The sequence below is a fragment of the Lygodium microphyllum genome, chromosome 2, assembly GCF_053477565.2.
Source record: "Lygodium microphyllum isolate KBCC chromosome 2, Lygodium_microphyllum_v1.1.10, whole genome shotgun sequence".
NCBI lineage: Eukaryota > Viridiplantae > Streptophyta > Polypodiopsida > Schizaeales > Lygodiaceae > Lygodium > Lygodium microphyllum.
Window position 1 is genome coordinate 80,936,514 of NC_141136.1, and position 15,319 is coordinate 80,951,832.

The window sequence follows — 15,319 nt, forward strand, 5'->3', positions numbered from 1 at the left end:
GGGGTGGCTTCTTGCTGGAAAAAAAAATGACAAAACAAGGAAGGTTGGAGCGAAAATAAAAGTGAGTGTTAGAAAAGGATTAAGTGTCGCCTTGCGAGGGCTTGGTAGGTTCTTGGGTACCGAGACAGGTCCTGAGGCCGATGCCTTGTTCTCCTTGGGTCACTACGCTCAGCTCCCTCCTTTTTACATGCCCACGTATGTTCATAAAATAAAAACCCTAAAAGAAGAAATGTACTGAAGGAAAATGCTCCTTGATCAGGCTATAGGAGTCCTTGCCTAGTAGGAGCTCCTAGTTGTGTTGTCCTTAGTTGGTAAGTAGTTCAAACTACCATTTAGGGCAACCTCTTTGATAGGTTTTTTAGTTTGGCTGTGTTGGAGCAGTTGGTTAGTGACTTGCTTCAGATCTTCTATTAGATAATGCTAGGCCTACTCCTTGTGGATGTCATGTCTTGGTTCTGTCAGGGGTAGGGGGAGCATTGTGCTGAGTTTTGGCATATATTTGTTTTGTATCAGTTTGATGCTTCTTTAGTTGTTTATGTGCAGATATGTTCGTGGATTCGACGGGCTGAGTTGCCCTATCCCGTGGTCGCCAATGAGAGTGGAATTTTGGTGCCGAGAAGTGCTTAAAAATAGCTAAAAATTATGAATATCAAGGGAAAAATATTCAATGTCAAAGGCGGCGGCTCGATCTAGGACGATTTTAAGCGTCAAAGTGCTTTAAAGGTGTCCGAGCGACACTTGTTAATTTTTCATAATTTTTCAAACAGTCGTGCGGGTTGACACGAGCTACTGGCCAATGCGGGATGCTAAGCCGGACGCCCAGGATTTTTCAGAGCTCAATTCCGAGTCCGGACGGGGAAATAGCCACAAAGTGGACAAGATTTGAAGGGGTGGACCAAAGTTTGGCCAAATGGGTAAGTGACCCTTGGGGCCCAAAAATGAAAGTCACATGAAATGTTTGGGAAGAATCGTGGAGAGAGAGAGAGGAGGACATCAACGCCAGAATGCGCCGTTTTTTTCACCCTCCTTGATAGAGATGGAGGTGTGGGGCTGCAAACAACCCCTGCTACTGATCATGGGCCCTCATTCCCTCCTGTCTGTGGATCTTATCGCCGCCCTTCGCTCCTCAATTGATGGCCTGAATGCTGAGATAGAAATCTAGTCTTTCTCTCTCCTCCCTCTCTCTCTTCTAAAGGCAAGTTCATGTGGGAAGAAGAAGGAAGAAGAAAGAATGATGGAGGCTTGTCCGGCATGGATCGGATTGCTTCACGGGCTAGAAATTGTGATTTGTGATCGTGATGAACATGAAGTGCTGCTGATTCTCAGATTTGCAGCCATGGACATGAAACCCGAAACACGCAAATAAGCGGTAATTCAATTTTTTCAAAGGAAATTTGAGATTTCATGGCTTTTGATTGATAAAATGTTGTTCATGTGGGCTAGAAATTGTTTAAGTTGCTATTTTCCATGAGTACTTGCTGATCATAATCAGAAAATCAGAAAAATATGCATCTTGTGATTCAAAATAATACACTAAAACACGTAAAATATGGAAAATCAAGGAAAAATGATGGTTTTGAGAATAAAACGGGGAAAATGAATAGGAACACCAACTAAATTGTCATTTTGGCTGCAAGAAGGAACTAAGAGCCACAGCCCATAACCTATTTTGAATTTTTAGTAATAAAATAATGCAAAAAATAAGAGAAAGTACAAGAAAAATAGAGGAAAACCACTAAAAATAGGGAAAAAATGCATTTTGGGTGCAAAAAATTAATGATAATTAAGAACAATGTTTGTGAATGTTTGTGGGGACTGAAGCATGAGGATTTGTCTTAGTTCAACTCCACCTTCTTGTTCTAGTGTGTTTTTCTCGCTTTTTACACATAAAATGATGGCAAAATGCCTTATAAATCTATACAACAATGCAGCATTTGATCGATGGGAGGGTAGAGTGGTCAAAATGTGTCTAAATGCGAAGTAAGATGATGAAAAGACTGTTGTTTTGGTGTGCATGCCATATAGGTCGGTGAATAATTATAAAATAAGGGCCTAGTAGCACGAGGGTTTCCTCGGTGCTAGGTTCGTGCAACGCCGCATAAGAACGGTAGTTGAAAATCATTGAAAGGATGTTTTGCACATGTGCACAATATTGATTTCATAATTGTTTGAGCACTTAGCATCCACAATATGCATAAATCATAGAAAGTATTTAAAGATATCAGAAATCCTGGATGCACAGCAATTGTTTTCATTAGGATCTTGACCCATGTTGAGTGAGGGACAGGACACCCTAAGCCATAGGCTAGCCGTGGGGTCTAAGGGAAAGAGAAGTAAGGACAATGGTACATTCCTGTATACGATTAAATGGTACCTTGAGTGAATTTTATGCGACATGTTTATATGTTGAGCAACGCATCGAGGGGCCAATCCCCAAGGTGTAGGAGAGTCGCAGAGGGTTGACGGCATTCAGCCGTAGGAGGAACCCCATGTGTATGTGATTCGAGCCTTTTGGCTATGTGAAAGGGACTCCCTCTGAGGAGTAATATTGGGTTAGAATCTGTTGGACTACAACGTATTACAAACGTTAGAATCAGTTGGACTACAACATATTACAAACGCAATGTTTAGGAAGGCAAAGATTTTGATAAACGCTCCAAGCCGCGAGGCCGAGGGGTTGTCTTGTGCGTAGTGACGAGGCCCGGCCAGTGCATGAGCCAGTGCCGGCCCGTTTTTAGGTCCATCATCGGCCTACTGTTACAGTGCCCGTTTCCTGGTCCGAATCGTATGTCCTGAGGAATTCCACACATTTGAAGTGATCAGGCTCCTGCGAGAATTTTTCAATGTATTTTGTCAGGTTGCACTGATCCACCACTCTTCTGGCTGCCTCCTCCTTTGCCACCACGACTCCGATGTTGTGGATGGTTCGGAACTTCAGCTGGCCAAAGGCGCGGTTTTCCAATTGGATGCAATATAGCTCCCTTTCTTCGTCAGTGAATGGGAGCCGACGGTCTTGCTACGACATTTTCTGCTCCTGCCACAATTCATAACTTTCATTAGTGTTTTCCATATGGCGCTTTGCTGTTTTTAAACTCTTAACTGAATTTTTGGCAGCCATTTTTTCCATACCAATGCTTATATCTTTCACTCCTTTTATTTTACCATATTCCCCTTTTTATTCATTTCCTACCTGATTCCCTCCACAGTATTTCCCACTTTTCTTTTCCTCGGGTTTTTGCACGTACATGCGTACCACCTTTCCCTCGGTTGAGAGAAGAATCCTTCCTAGGATTGGGAGTTAAAGGGTGGCGTTGGTGCTGTGGGGGTGGGACCTTACGTGTGAAGAAGCCATGTGTAGAATTGGGGGTTGTATTCCAGTTGTGCATGGCAATCGAGAGCAGCCGATTGGATAGAGACCTGGGAGATATAGGTCAAGACATCATGAAAGAGATCCCCAGTATTAAGGCAGCTAGCAACATGTAATTCCGCTTTGGTTAGGAGTTGGTCAATATAGGGGTGTGCGAGCACCTGGTCATCTAGGCGCTGATTGCGGGTGATGGCTAAAACCCTAAACGAGATGGGTGCCACATAAGTGCGGTCGTATTAAATGGTCTTAATTGCCCTGCGTTGCTCGGCATTGATCATTATTCGGCAACCTTTTTTCTCTCATTGGATTCACAGAGCAAACCACTGCTGTAAGAACGTGGAGGGCGAGCTTGCCATCCGCATGAGCTCGTGCAGTTCGCTTTCAGGAACAGAATGGGGAGGCTTCCGATATGAAGGGACTAGGCGTCTGAGCGCCGCTTGCTCCCTTGAGATTTCGTTGTTTGCTACAAGTTCTTCACCGATCTTGGGGGATTTAGTAGTTATGAGTTCATATTCCTCCCATGTGCAAGGTAAGGCACGAACCTCTGAAGCAAGGGTTTTGTCCAGGAGGCCTAGGTCTAGCCACTCATAGCTTCTAGCGAAGGTGGTGAAAGTGTCATCCAATGTCCTGATGCAGGTTATTAAGTCATCCCCAGAGGTCGCGGCAAGGTCGTTAGCCAAGGAAAGGAAAGGTCGTACCGCGTACGAGGGTCTAAGTCCTGCTGGTGGAATTGGTGCAACTGGACTGCCTCATCGGTGTCACAGGTTGGGCTTTGCTCGCAGAAACACATTGAGGTGTTGCAGGGAGCTCTGGGGGCCTGGGGGTTGGGTTGGGTTCTAAATGAGCAGTCATAGGGTTTTTTAAGCCTTCTGGATTAAGCAGGTTTATGGCTTGTGGCGGTTGCTTTGGTTGATAGATAAGTTGAGGCTCACTAGCCGTTGCTGGTAATGGTGCGATGATTATGCGGCGCTGGTTACCCCGTGTGCAAGCCTTCCTTTCTAGGGAGATATCACATGTAGTTGAGCTTTTTAGCTGGCCATTTTTAGGCACCCAGATCCAGGGGTTGCCCTCGTAGTATCCTTGTGTTTGCAAGAGATCCTTACGAATCCATCGCAGCATGGTCGTTTGGCTATGGCAATAGTGTCTATACTTTCTCCTAGGCTGGAACGGCTGACTTTTCTGGTGGTTAGGGTCCCATTTGGGTGGTGTATCTGAATGCGGTTTCTGCTGTTTTGGCACCCACATAAGTCTGGACTCCTTGGCCTGGTGAGCATTCTTGGTGAGTTTGGGCCTTGGTTCGAGTGCATGGCATGAAGCCACAGGTTTCATTCGTTTAGACTGGGTTTGGGGCATGGTTTTAGGGGTTTCTACCATTGGCGTCGTGATGGTGGAGGGATCACGACAGCCCTTGCTGAAGGTCATTACTATTCGAGTGTTGCCGATGGTGAGATGAATGCGGTTTAGGTTGTAATCCACATTACAGTGCGTTAGCTTCTTGAAGGTGCGCCCCAATAGTGATACGTTACCGACTTCTTTAGTGTTAGGCAACACATGGAAGAAGGCTGGTAAACTTTCAGTTTCGATAGAAATAAGTGCCTGGCACTTTCCTAGGAGTGAATAGGGAGCACCTCCAAATGGGGTTGGCATTAGTGGGTTGTAGCGTTGGTTGACCAATGCGTGTCCAATGGTCATGCGTCAAGATGTTGTAGTCGGCCCCTTCATCAATCAATGCATCGAAAGAATATATCGTGCCTACTGTGACTGTGATTCATAGATACGCCGGTGCTACTGCTTCCTCGTCTTGATCCATTAGATCGGTTACAGTTGCCATTCGGACATCCAACGGGGCTGCTAGCATGGGTGGCTCATGTAATGGATGGGAAGAAGGATAGTACTTCTTTATGCGGCTGCCATTAAAAAAATCGACTCCTTCACCATCAAGTGTCTCCAACTCGACATTCCCGGTTCTACCAATCATGCATACTCTAAAAGGACCTAGTCCTCGAAACTTCATCTTTTTCTTGTGTCCTTTTACTGAGTATAGCAGAACAAGATCTCCTTGTTCGAAGTCTCGCTGCTTGACATGCTTGTCAAACCACGTCTTCCATCGAGCCTTCTCGCAGATGAGCGCGTGGGTGGCCAGAAGACGAGTCTCAGACAGGCGTTCCAGCTCGGTCAGGCATTGTGTCCATGCTTCCTTCCCTTCCCACCATTCTTGGAGTGCTATTCTCAGGCTAGGGACGAAGAATTCTACCGGTAGAATTGCTTCAGTCCCATAGGTCAGCCTAAAGGGGGTTTGACCACGGCTATTTTATAAGCTGTGCGGTAGGCCCACAAGGTTGTCATCAACTTGTTGTCCCAGTCGCTTCTCGAGGCCGAGACCACCTTAGTCAGGATGTTAATAAGAATCTTGTTAGTCAATTCTGCCTGGCCATTAGCCTGAGGGTAGTATGGCGAGGATTTGCGATGGATGATAAGAAAGGTGGATAGGAGGTGTGCTATCACTTTGTTGATGAAGTGTGTGCCTTGGTCGCTAACCAGTTCGATGGGGCAACCGAAGCGCGAGATCACCTGTTCCCATAGGAATTTGGCGGTCATCCTAGCGTCGTTCTTTTGTGTTGCTCTTGCCTCTGCCCATTTCGTGAAGTAATCCGTGGCCACTATGATATACTTGGCTTGCGAGTACTGCGTTGTAGGGCTTATTGGTCCTATGAAGTCGATTCTCCATTTTTCGAAGGGTTGGCCGAGCGATAATTGGAGTTAACTCCATTTGATCCTTATGAATCGGGACTTTTGCCCGCTGGCACTCGTTGCAATGCTTGACATATCGCTTGGCATCGCGGAAAAGTGTGGGCCACTATAGTTGGGACTGCAGCACCTTCCGTGCTGTCGTGTCTCTGCTAAAGTGTCCACCTACAATACCGTTGTGTGCTTCTGAGAGCACATCATGCATCTCATGTTCACACACACACCTTCGCAGCAATCCATCTTGCCCCAATCTATAGAGTTGGCCTGCAATCAGCTGGTAGGGCTGGAGTTTCAATATCACACACCTAAGGCGTGCCTTCTCTATAGGTCGCTCAGGTAGTCCGTGCTCGAGCACTTGGACTATGTCATCTGCCTAGTTTGGCATCAGATCGGCCTTAAATAAGTCTCTTTCTCTGGACAGGTGGAATAGGTGGTGTGGGAGCTTTCACTCAACCGCCAAGGCCCACGGACCGCTTATTGTTTCAAGCGTTCCAAGTGAGCTCTCATGGCTATCTCTCACCTAACCGACGCGTCGTCGATCCTACAAATGTAGTGAACTTACCTTGATGCTCGATCGAGTACCCTCCTCTCTCTCACACTCCGGTAGCTCTACGATTCTCGATGCTAGCTCAAGCATCCTCAAGCCTCCTCCATCTCCAAGCTCCATCCTCCATAGCCGCGCGCGCAAGAGAAGAGAAGCTGGCGAGAGGAGATGGTGAAGAGCTTCACCCTCTTGATCCCTCGCTCTCACACACACTCACTCCCTCACACTCTCACACTCCCTCTCTCAAGAGCATACACAAGCAAGAAGGAGAGAAGAAGAGAGGAAGAAGAAGACTAGTTTTGCCACACCAAAGAATGAGCTCTTCATTCACTTTTCAACTTTATATACAAAACCCTACTTCCCTTTTGGGTGGTCATCCCCTTTTTCCCTTTTTTACATGGCCGGTCATAGCATAGGCCCTGTTTTCCATTGTCCTTTTATCTTCCTTGTTTCCTTTTCACTACCCTTCTATATTTACAAATTGCACGGGTGAGAGCCCGGCACTCTTTTACAAGATTTTAGGGTGCGCTTTTTATGCGCCTTTCCCTTTTCGTGTTTGCCTTGGCCTTTTAAGATTGTCCTTGCGCTTTTGGCCTTTTCTCCTTTTTTTCCTTCCGTCGAGCTACCTTTTTTCTGCCTTTGCCCTGCGTCTTTTCCACTTTCTTTCGCTCTCTTCGTGTTGGGGTTAACATTACCCCCCTCCTAGACGAGTGACAGTCCCATGGCACTCATTGGCGTAGGTGGCAAGTGGTAGCATGCACTGAAGACTTCGGGGGACAGGGGCGCCTGGGCCATGTACTGGTGACCGGTTCGCGTGGGGGTTTGTTGGGGATGCTGCGTAGGATGATCTTTCCGGCATGCTGGGTGGGCAATTAGCATTGGACGTTGATGAAGAACGAATGCCACTTGTGTTGTGGTCGTCAACACCTGCAATTGAAAACCTGGCAGGTGGTCTCTCCCTAAGGTTAGTGCTAGTCTCTGTATTGTGCACAAGACATTTTTTAGTAGTTTGGGAGACATGTCGAACTCTAAGCAAGCTGAGAGTATTGTCCTGCACTTGAGGACCCAAACTGTGAATTAGTTTTGTGTAGGTATTAGGTGAGTGCGGTGCTTGTGCATACTTAGATATTACTTAGCTATCTGGTCTGCGTGGGGCCGTGTAGAGCAGAAATATGGTAATGAGAAGATGAAGTATACCTTTGACGCCTACTTGGAGACGTCGTTAGGGGTTTGCCATTGTCGTCAAAGCTTGCTTTCTTTTTTCTTTTTTCTTCTTTTTTTTTTAAGGTGGGTACATGGAGGTAGCGGTACAAGGGATAACGGGAGTTCTACTCCTCATCATCCGAATGGTGGGTAAGGGTGGGCGGAGGGCGGGGGGCCTTGTTAAGGAATTTTCGGCTTAGCAAGTAGCCCTTAATGTGGAGGCGGGTTTTGAGGGTGGTGGTGGAGAGAAAGGGGTGGTTGCACTGTGTGAATTTGCTGTCATTCATGTCTTCTAGCAGTGCACCACAGAAGGATGGCAAAAGAGCAACACGCATCATGAGACAGGTCATGGTGGTGCTGTCTATGGCATTGGGGTCAAAATAGAGGGGTGGAAGGTGGCGTTCTTAGGGTGCGGGTTCCTGGTGTACTAGGATTCTAATTAACCTAAGGTAGTTACAGGTGGTGATGAATGCTGGGTCGGGGAAAGAGGTGAATTCGTTAAGGAATTTATCTATAGAGCTGTATAAGTCGGGAAGGGTGAAGAGAAGAGCGTTCCTATGGGAAGTGGTATTGGCATTATAAATGAAGGGGAAGTCGAACCTACCGTGGATGGACGGGTTAAAATCCACTCCTACCCTTCGAGGATACGGCATAAAGGTGGGGTCATTCCTTTCTGAAGGGAGGGTGTTGCAAAACGCCATCCACGCCTCCAGGTTGACATCAAAAATGCGTCGCCTCCAGGTGGGTTGGCAATTATAGCCTTCCACTGTGCGAGGTACCTGGAGGACTTTGTCTTGCCAAAACTCGCGGTCCTCGGCCCCCCAAGCAGTTGGGTGGGCCTCACGCTCTGCTAACCATTTAGCCTTGAGCCGAGCTCCCATGGCGATGACATCCTCCACCAACTGAATGGGCAACACCCTATTCAAGGCGGTGGGAAACTCGAAGCGTAGATCGAAGGGGTCTCGGCTATACTCCTGCTGCTCCCAGATAATCATTTCAGCGCGGTATTCAGCAGGGGAGTCTTGGGTGCGCAGCGGGAAAGGGGCAGGCTGTTTCTGGGTAGGTCTGGCCTTCAGCTTTCTTCTTGCCTTCTCCACCATCTCCTTCCTTCGGGTGGTGTGGGCCGCTCTTCGCTCGGCAGATGTGTCATGGGGTGGCACTTCGGTTTGTTGGGGTTGAGGGGGTGGTGGGACATATTCCTCTCCTTGAGGCCCTAGGTCAAGCTCTGGCTCACTCCCTTCCGCTTGCTCCTCCTCCTGTGTTTTCTCCTCAGTGAACCCAAGGTCGTCCATCTCCTGTGTTGTCAGTCCTACTTGTGCCAGATATTTTCTTTGTTCTTCTAGGCTCTACGGCGGGCCTCCTAGCTGCAGTGGTACGTGCAGGCCTGCCGTGAGGGCCCTGTGCGCAATGGTTAGCTTTCTCTCACATTGGTCTCATCAGTTTCTGATTGGGTGGCGTGGAGCAGCGTGTTGATAAAAGTGCGCTGCTGAGCTATCATGGCGAGCTGGGCTGCCTCTGCCTGGTTTTCAGCCATCACTCTGTCTCCCTCAGCCTTGGCCAGCTGGCGTGCTAAGTCCCGCACTCTCTGCTCATTATGATTGGACCATTCCTTTGCCTGCCTCTCCATGTCTTCCAGGCTCTCCCCCTGTTCGAGGGTCATCGCCATAAATTGTTGTTGTTGGGCTTCAAGCTCATGGCGCAAGCGGGACTGCTCTTGGTGCTCCTCTGCGATCTGCTCGTTGAGTTGGTCCTGGGTTGCCTGCAACCTGCGCACCTGTTCTGCCCTTAACTGATCCAGCTCTGCAATCTCTTGTCTAATTTTCTCAAGCTGACTCTGCGCCTCCAAGTTGGCTGCAGATAACTGGTCATTCTTGCGCTGAAGGTGGGCAGTTGTCTCCCTCTCCCTGGTGAGATGCTCCATTAGGATTTTCCTTCTTCCCTCCCAGGCAGCGTCGCGCTCCTTCAAGGCTTTTAGCTTCTCCGCCTCCTTGATGCCGGCCTCCTCCCTAAGCACAGTGATTTCCTTTTGATATTCTGTTATTTGCCTCACTCTGTCCAGTTGGAGGGCGGCTTGTGATTCGCGTTCCGCTGCCAGCTCCTCCACTGCCATCCTCCTTTCTTGCCTGGCCGTTTGCAATTGCGCGAGAAGCTCCTTCATGTAGTCATCGTAGTGGCCTGTTGGAGGTGGGGAGTGGGACATAATCGTAGTAGTGGCAATCTCCTCCACTTTTTGTCTTTTCACTTCTGGCCCTGGCTCCAGCTCGGCCGTCTCGCTGCCCTTTTGGCACCTGAAACTGGGGTGGCCCCGGTCGCTTCCCTTGCCAACTCTCTTTCCACCAAGAATTGCAACTAGGTGACCACGTTGCTTTCATCGATCTTTGGAGTGTGCCCCAGGGCGGCGGTGGTAGGGGGTGTCACCCTGAGGGGGGTGGCTTGCATGGGTGGTACGGGGAGAGGGGAGACTGGTCTGACTGGGTCTTTTCCTTTTCCTTCTGCAGGAGGCAGCTGCACAGGTTCCGGCATACCAGTGCTGGGGCCAAGTGCTTCAGGTTGGTATGGACTGCCCGCTCCTTCCTCATCTTTTCTCCGCTGTTCCTCGATGGAGTGATGGGTCGCCAGCTCCAATTCTTCTTCTTCCCTCCTCCTCAGCTCCTCCTCAGCCCTCTTTCTTCTTTCCTCCTCTTCCCTTACCGACTCTCTTCGGGCCCATTTGAGCTCTTCCTTCTCTTTTCTCCTTCTCTCCTCCTCTCTCTTTCCATGCAGGGCTTTAGTCCGTTGCTCCGCTTTCCTTTCTGGTGCAGCCTGAGGTTCTCCCTCCTTGTCGGTGTCCATTTCTGTTTCATCAGACTGCTCTTCCGCCTGAGGCTGGGACTGCGATGGCGATTCGCCATCTTTTCCGCCATCTCCCTGTTTGTCCTCTCCCGCTCATCCTTGCCCTATTGCCTCGTGGATGATCGCAGTGAGGGCACCTCCAAAACCTATGGTGGAGGCCTTGGAGGATGAGGCTTTGCGGGTTGATCGAGGTGAAGGGGATTCTCCTGCTACGGCCCTTCCTCCTGTTGCCAGGGCCTTTGCCGAGGCCTCAATCGTCCTTCTCACGAACCCGTTGAGGTTCACCTCATCCAGTGCCTGAGCAGCGATGCTTTCGAGTAGAGGCACATTGATCCTGGACATGATGCTGTTGTATCGTTGACTCGAAAATAGGGTATGCATCATTTTTGCTTGCAATTGAATCTCTGGATCAGGGATGTCTGCCAGGTTGACTCCGTCGTTGGTGTGGACCTTCACTTTGTCCATTCCCAACATGGCATAGACGTCCCTTTTTGGTTTCTTCTCCACCTTGTTCGGAAGCCCCATTGCCCTTTCTATTAGTTCAGGGGTCAGTTCAACCTGCACCTGTCTAGTGGCTTCCCTGTCCCGCACCGTGACGGTGCCCCTATTTTTGTTGAAGGTGCGCAGGAACTCGACGCACAGGGTGTAGTTCCTCCTCCGGCCCACTGCGTCCAAATACCTTTGTAAGTGGCATTGCTCTATGATTTGTCGTACCGCTGGTTCATCAATAACCACGTCTTCCAAGTTGAATATGTGGCGGAACTTCAGCTGATTGAATGCTCTGGTTTCCACAGTGAGGCCGTACCGCACCTGTTCTTCCTCCGAGAAAGGGAGTTTGCCAACTTTGTCTTGACCTGCCATGGTCGTGTCAAGATTGTGGGAGAGAAGGAAGGAGTCTCGCTTGAAGCTTTCTTGCTTGCACAATGGGGGAATACACACAAGGGTGGAGGCTGAAAACAGTTTTCCTCTTCTTAGTTGTGTAAGCCAAAAGAACTCTCTTACAAAGAAATAGAAGAACCCTATATATGGGTCTCAAACCAAACTCAACTAACTAAGGTGGCATACTAACTGAGCCACGAACTAGAGTAGATAAGGATAGCTATCATGTAGCTATTATTCATGGGCGGTGTACCTACCGCGTCTGCAACTGACAAGTCGGTGACATAAATACACAACGGTCACCCTGGCATATCACGAGTGGAGCTCGATATCTCAACACTCCCCCTCGAGCTCAATCCCAATTCCTGCACACCAAGCAGTTCTCTGAACTTGCGCAGCTTCTCTGCGCCCAATGCCTTCATAAATATGTCTGCTACCTGATCCTCTGTGCTGACATAAACTAGATCAATAAGACCTAGTAAAACCCTCTCCCGCACATAGTGATAATGCACCTCAATGTGCTTTGTTCTAGCATGATAGACTGGGTTATTTGCCAAGTGTATACTACTCATGTTGTCACAATAAATGACAACTGGCCCATCTGTAGACTGATGCATATCATAAAGTAGCTTATGCAACCAAGCTACCTCACATGCAGCCATTGCTGCACCCCTGTACTCAGCCTCTGTGCTCGACAAGGCAACTGTAGGCTGTTTCTTGCTGCTCCAAGTGACTGCAGCACTCCCAAAAGAGAACACATATCCATTGGTAGATCGTCTATCAGAAATACTACCAGCCCAATCAGCATCAGTGTATCCATGCAACTGTATCTGAACCCCAGTCTCATAAAATAGTCCATACTGCAATGTGGACTTCACATACCTGAGTATGCGTCTAGCCGCATCCAAATGTAGTTTCCTTGGAGCCTGCATAAACTGACTTACCAATCCAACAACATAGCTCAAATCTGGCCTGGTAATAGTCATATAAATCAAACTTCCTACTATGCGTCTGTACATAGTAGGGTCTTCTAGAAGCTCACCTGCATCTGTGCTCAGCTTCACATTCTGCTCCAAAGGAACTGAAATAGGCTTACAGCCTGTCATCCCATATTTGGACAACATGTCCAATCCATACTGCCTCTGCAAGAGTTGTATCCCACTTGGTGATCTAATCACCTCAATGCCCAAGAAATAACGCAGCTCTCCCAAATCCTTCATCTCAAACTTCTGCTTCAATAGCATTTTCACATGAAGGATATCTTCATCACTGTCACCTGTCATAATCAAATCATCAACATAAATGACAAGTAGCATAATACCTTTCTCTATTTTTCTCACATAAAGTGAGAAATCTGCCTTGGAAATCTGAAAGCCAATAGTGACAAGATATTGTCCTATCTTGTCAGACCATGCTCTAGGTGCTTGCTTCAAGCCATACAAGGCTTTCTTCAACCTGCAAACAAACTCAGGATGAACAGCATGCACATAACCTGGTGGCTGCTCCATATAGACCTCTTCTTGCAAATCACCATGCAAGAAGGCATTCTTTACATCCATCTGATGTAAAGACCATCCCTTTGATGCAGCCATAGCAATGACTGCTCTTACGGTTGCCATCCTTGCAACCGGACTGAATGTTTCTTCATAGTCAATGCCATATGTTTGTGCATACCCCTTGACTACTAATCTTGCCTTGTATCTGTTCACAGAACCATCTGCATTGTGCTTCACCTTATAAACCCACTTACAGCCAATTGCATTTTTACCTTTAGGCAAAGGTACCAATTCCCATGTAGCATTTGCTTCCAAGGCATCCATTTCTTCATCCATGGCTTTCTCCCATTTTTCTTTTCCCATGGCTTCCTCAAAAGAAGTGGGTTCTGGTTCCTGTATCACTTTAACCATATATGCATAGTGAATGGCTGTAAATCCATCATATTTCAGCCTATCCACAGGATACCTAGCTCTCGTAGACCTGCGCAAAGTAGGTTCACTCCCAGGTGCTCTCAAAACATCCCTGGTCTTCCTTACTCCAGGTGTAACAATAGAAGAAATATCCAAGTCATCATCAATGCTCTGTTCTGAGCCACTGGATTCACCATCCACATAAGAGTGACCTGCATTCACATCAAACATGGGCTGATCAACCTTCTCTTTTCCTTTTCGTGATACCTGCATACCACTATCTGCATTACTTTGAGAAGATTCTCCTGATCTCAATCTGCATGTCCATGGCGAAGAATGTGAACCACTGCCAGAGGACGCTCCAGGTCCACTAATATTTTGTGACTGCTGCTGTGAATTCTGTGCAGCATTACCATTTTGTGCATCTACAGCTTATGGACCCAACTTGGATCTCAACTCATCTGGCACATGTACATAGGCAATGCAATCAAAAATTTTCAAATGAGAAATGTCTGGTTTCCTACCAGTATACCTCTCCTCTGGAGTCATTCCATGTATTGCTGCAGTGGGAGTCCTGTTCATTATGTAGACTGTTGTAGCAACTGCTTCAGCCCAATAAAAATCTGGCAAGTCTTTTTCATTGAGCATGGCACGAGATACCTCTCCAATATGCGTGTTTTTCCTTTTTGCAATTCCATTTTGTTGTGGGGTATGACTACATGAATATTGCTGCTTTATGCCATGCTCCTGCAGGAACCTTGCAAACTCATTTGAGAGGTACTCTCCCCCTCCATCTGACCTTAGGCATTTTATTTGCAGGCCTGTTTCTTTTTCAACCATAGCTTTAAGAGTTTTGAAACGCCCAAAAACTTCACTTTTCTTTTTCATAAAATACACCCAAACTTTTCTGCTATAGTCATCAATAAAACTGACAAAGTAATGACAACCTCCAAGAGATGCAGGTTTAGTTGTCCACACATCAGAGTGGATTAATTCCAATGGCTTCTTACTCTCTTGAACATGTCTAGGAAATGGTTTCCTTGCCTGTTTTCCAAACTGACAGGCTTCACATACCTTATGCATTTCTGCAACCTTGAATTTTGGCAAACCTGCAACAATATTTTGGGCCTACATTGATTTAAGTCGTTGTACATTAACATGACCAATGCTTTTATGCCAAATATCAATATCTGCAACTACACCGGTCCCATGTGCAAACATTGCTGCACTCAATTCAGACATGTCTGCATCCAATGTAAACATTCTGCCCTTCTTCTTTCCTTTTGCTATCAAGCGACCTTTATTTTTCATGTCCTCAACAAAGCATCCATGAGGATTAAATCTGACCTGCAAGCCCTGCTCAACCATTTGACCAACAGAAACCAGATTCTTGGTGATATTCGGGACATGAAATACATCGGACAGGTATTTCTTTTTCCCATCCTGCATAGACAAAGGAATTTTTCCAATCTGCACAATAGGATGTGCAATATCATCACCAGTCTCCACAAATCCTGGTTTTTCCATTTTCCTTGCATCCTCCATCCATTCTGCATGACCTGTCATGTGGTTTGATGCACCTGAGTCAACATACCATACATCATTGCTTTCTTCTGCACTTGTCACAGAATTGTTCATGTGCTGCACCATAAACAAATGCTCATTTCTGTCATCACCCTGTCTATTAGAAGATGCATAATTCCCTTGTTGCAGTTTTCCATTCATGATGTCATTCTGCTTTTTATAGCAGTCTTTAGCCATATGACCCATTTTACCACAGTAGTAGCATTCAACATTACTGTTTGCATTTTGGCCTCTTTGCCATCCACCACGACCTCT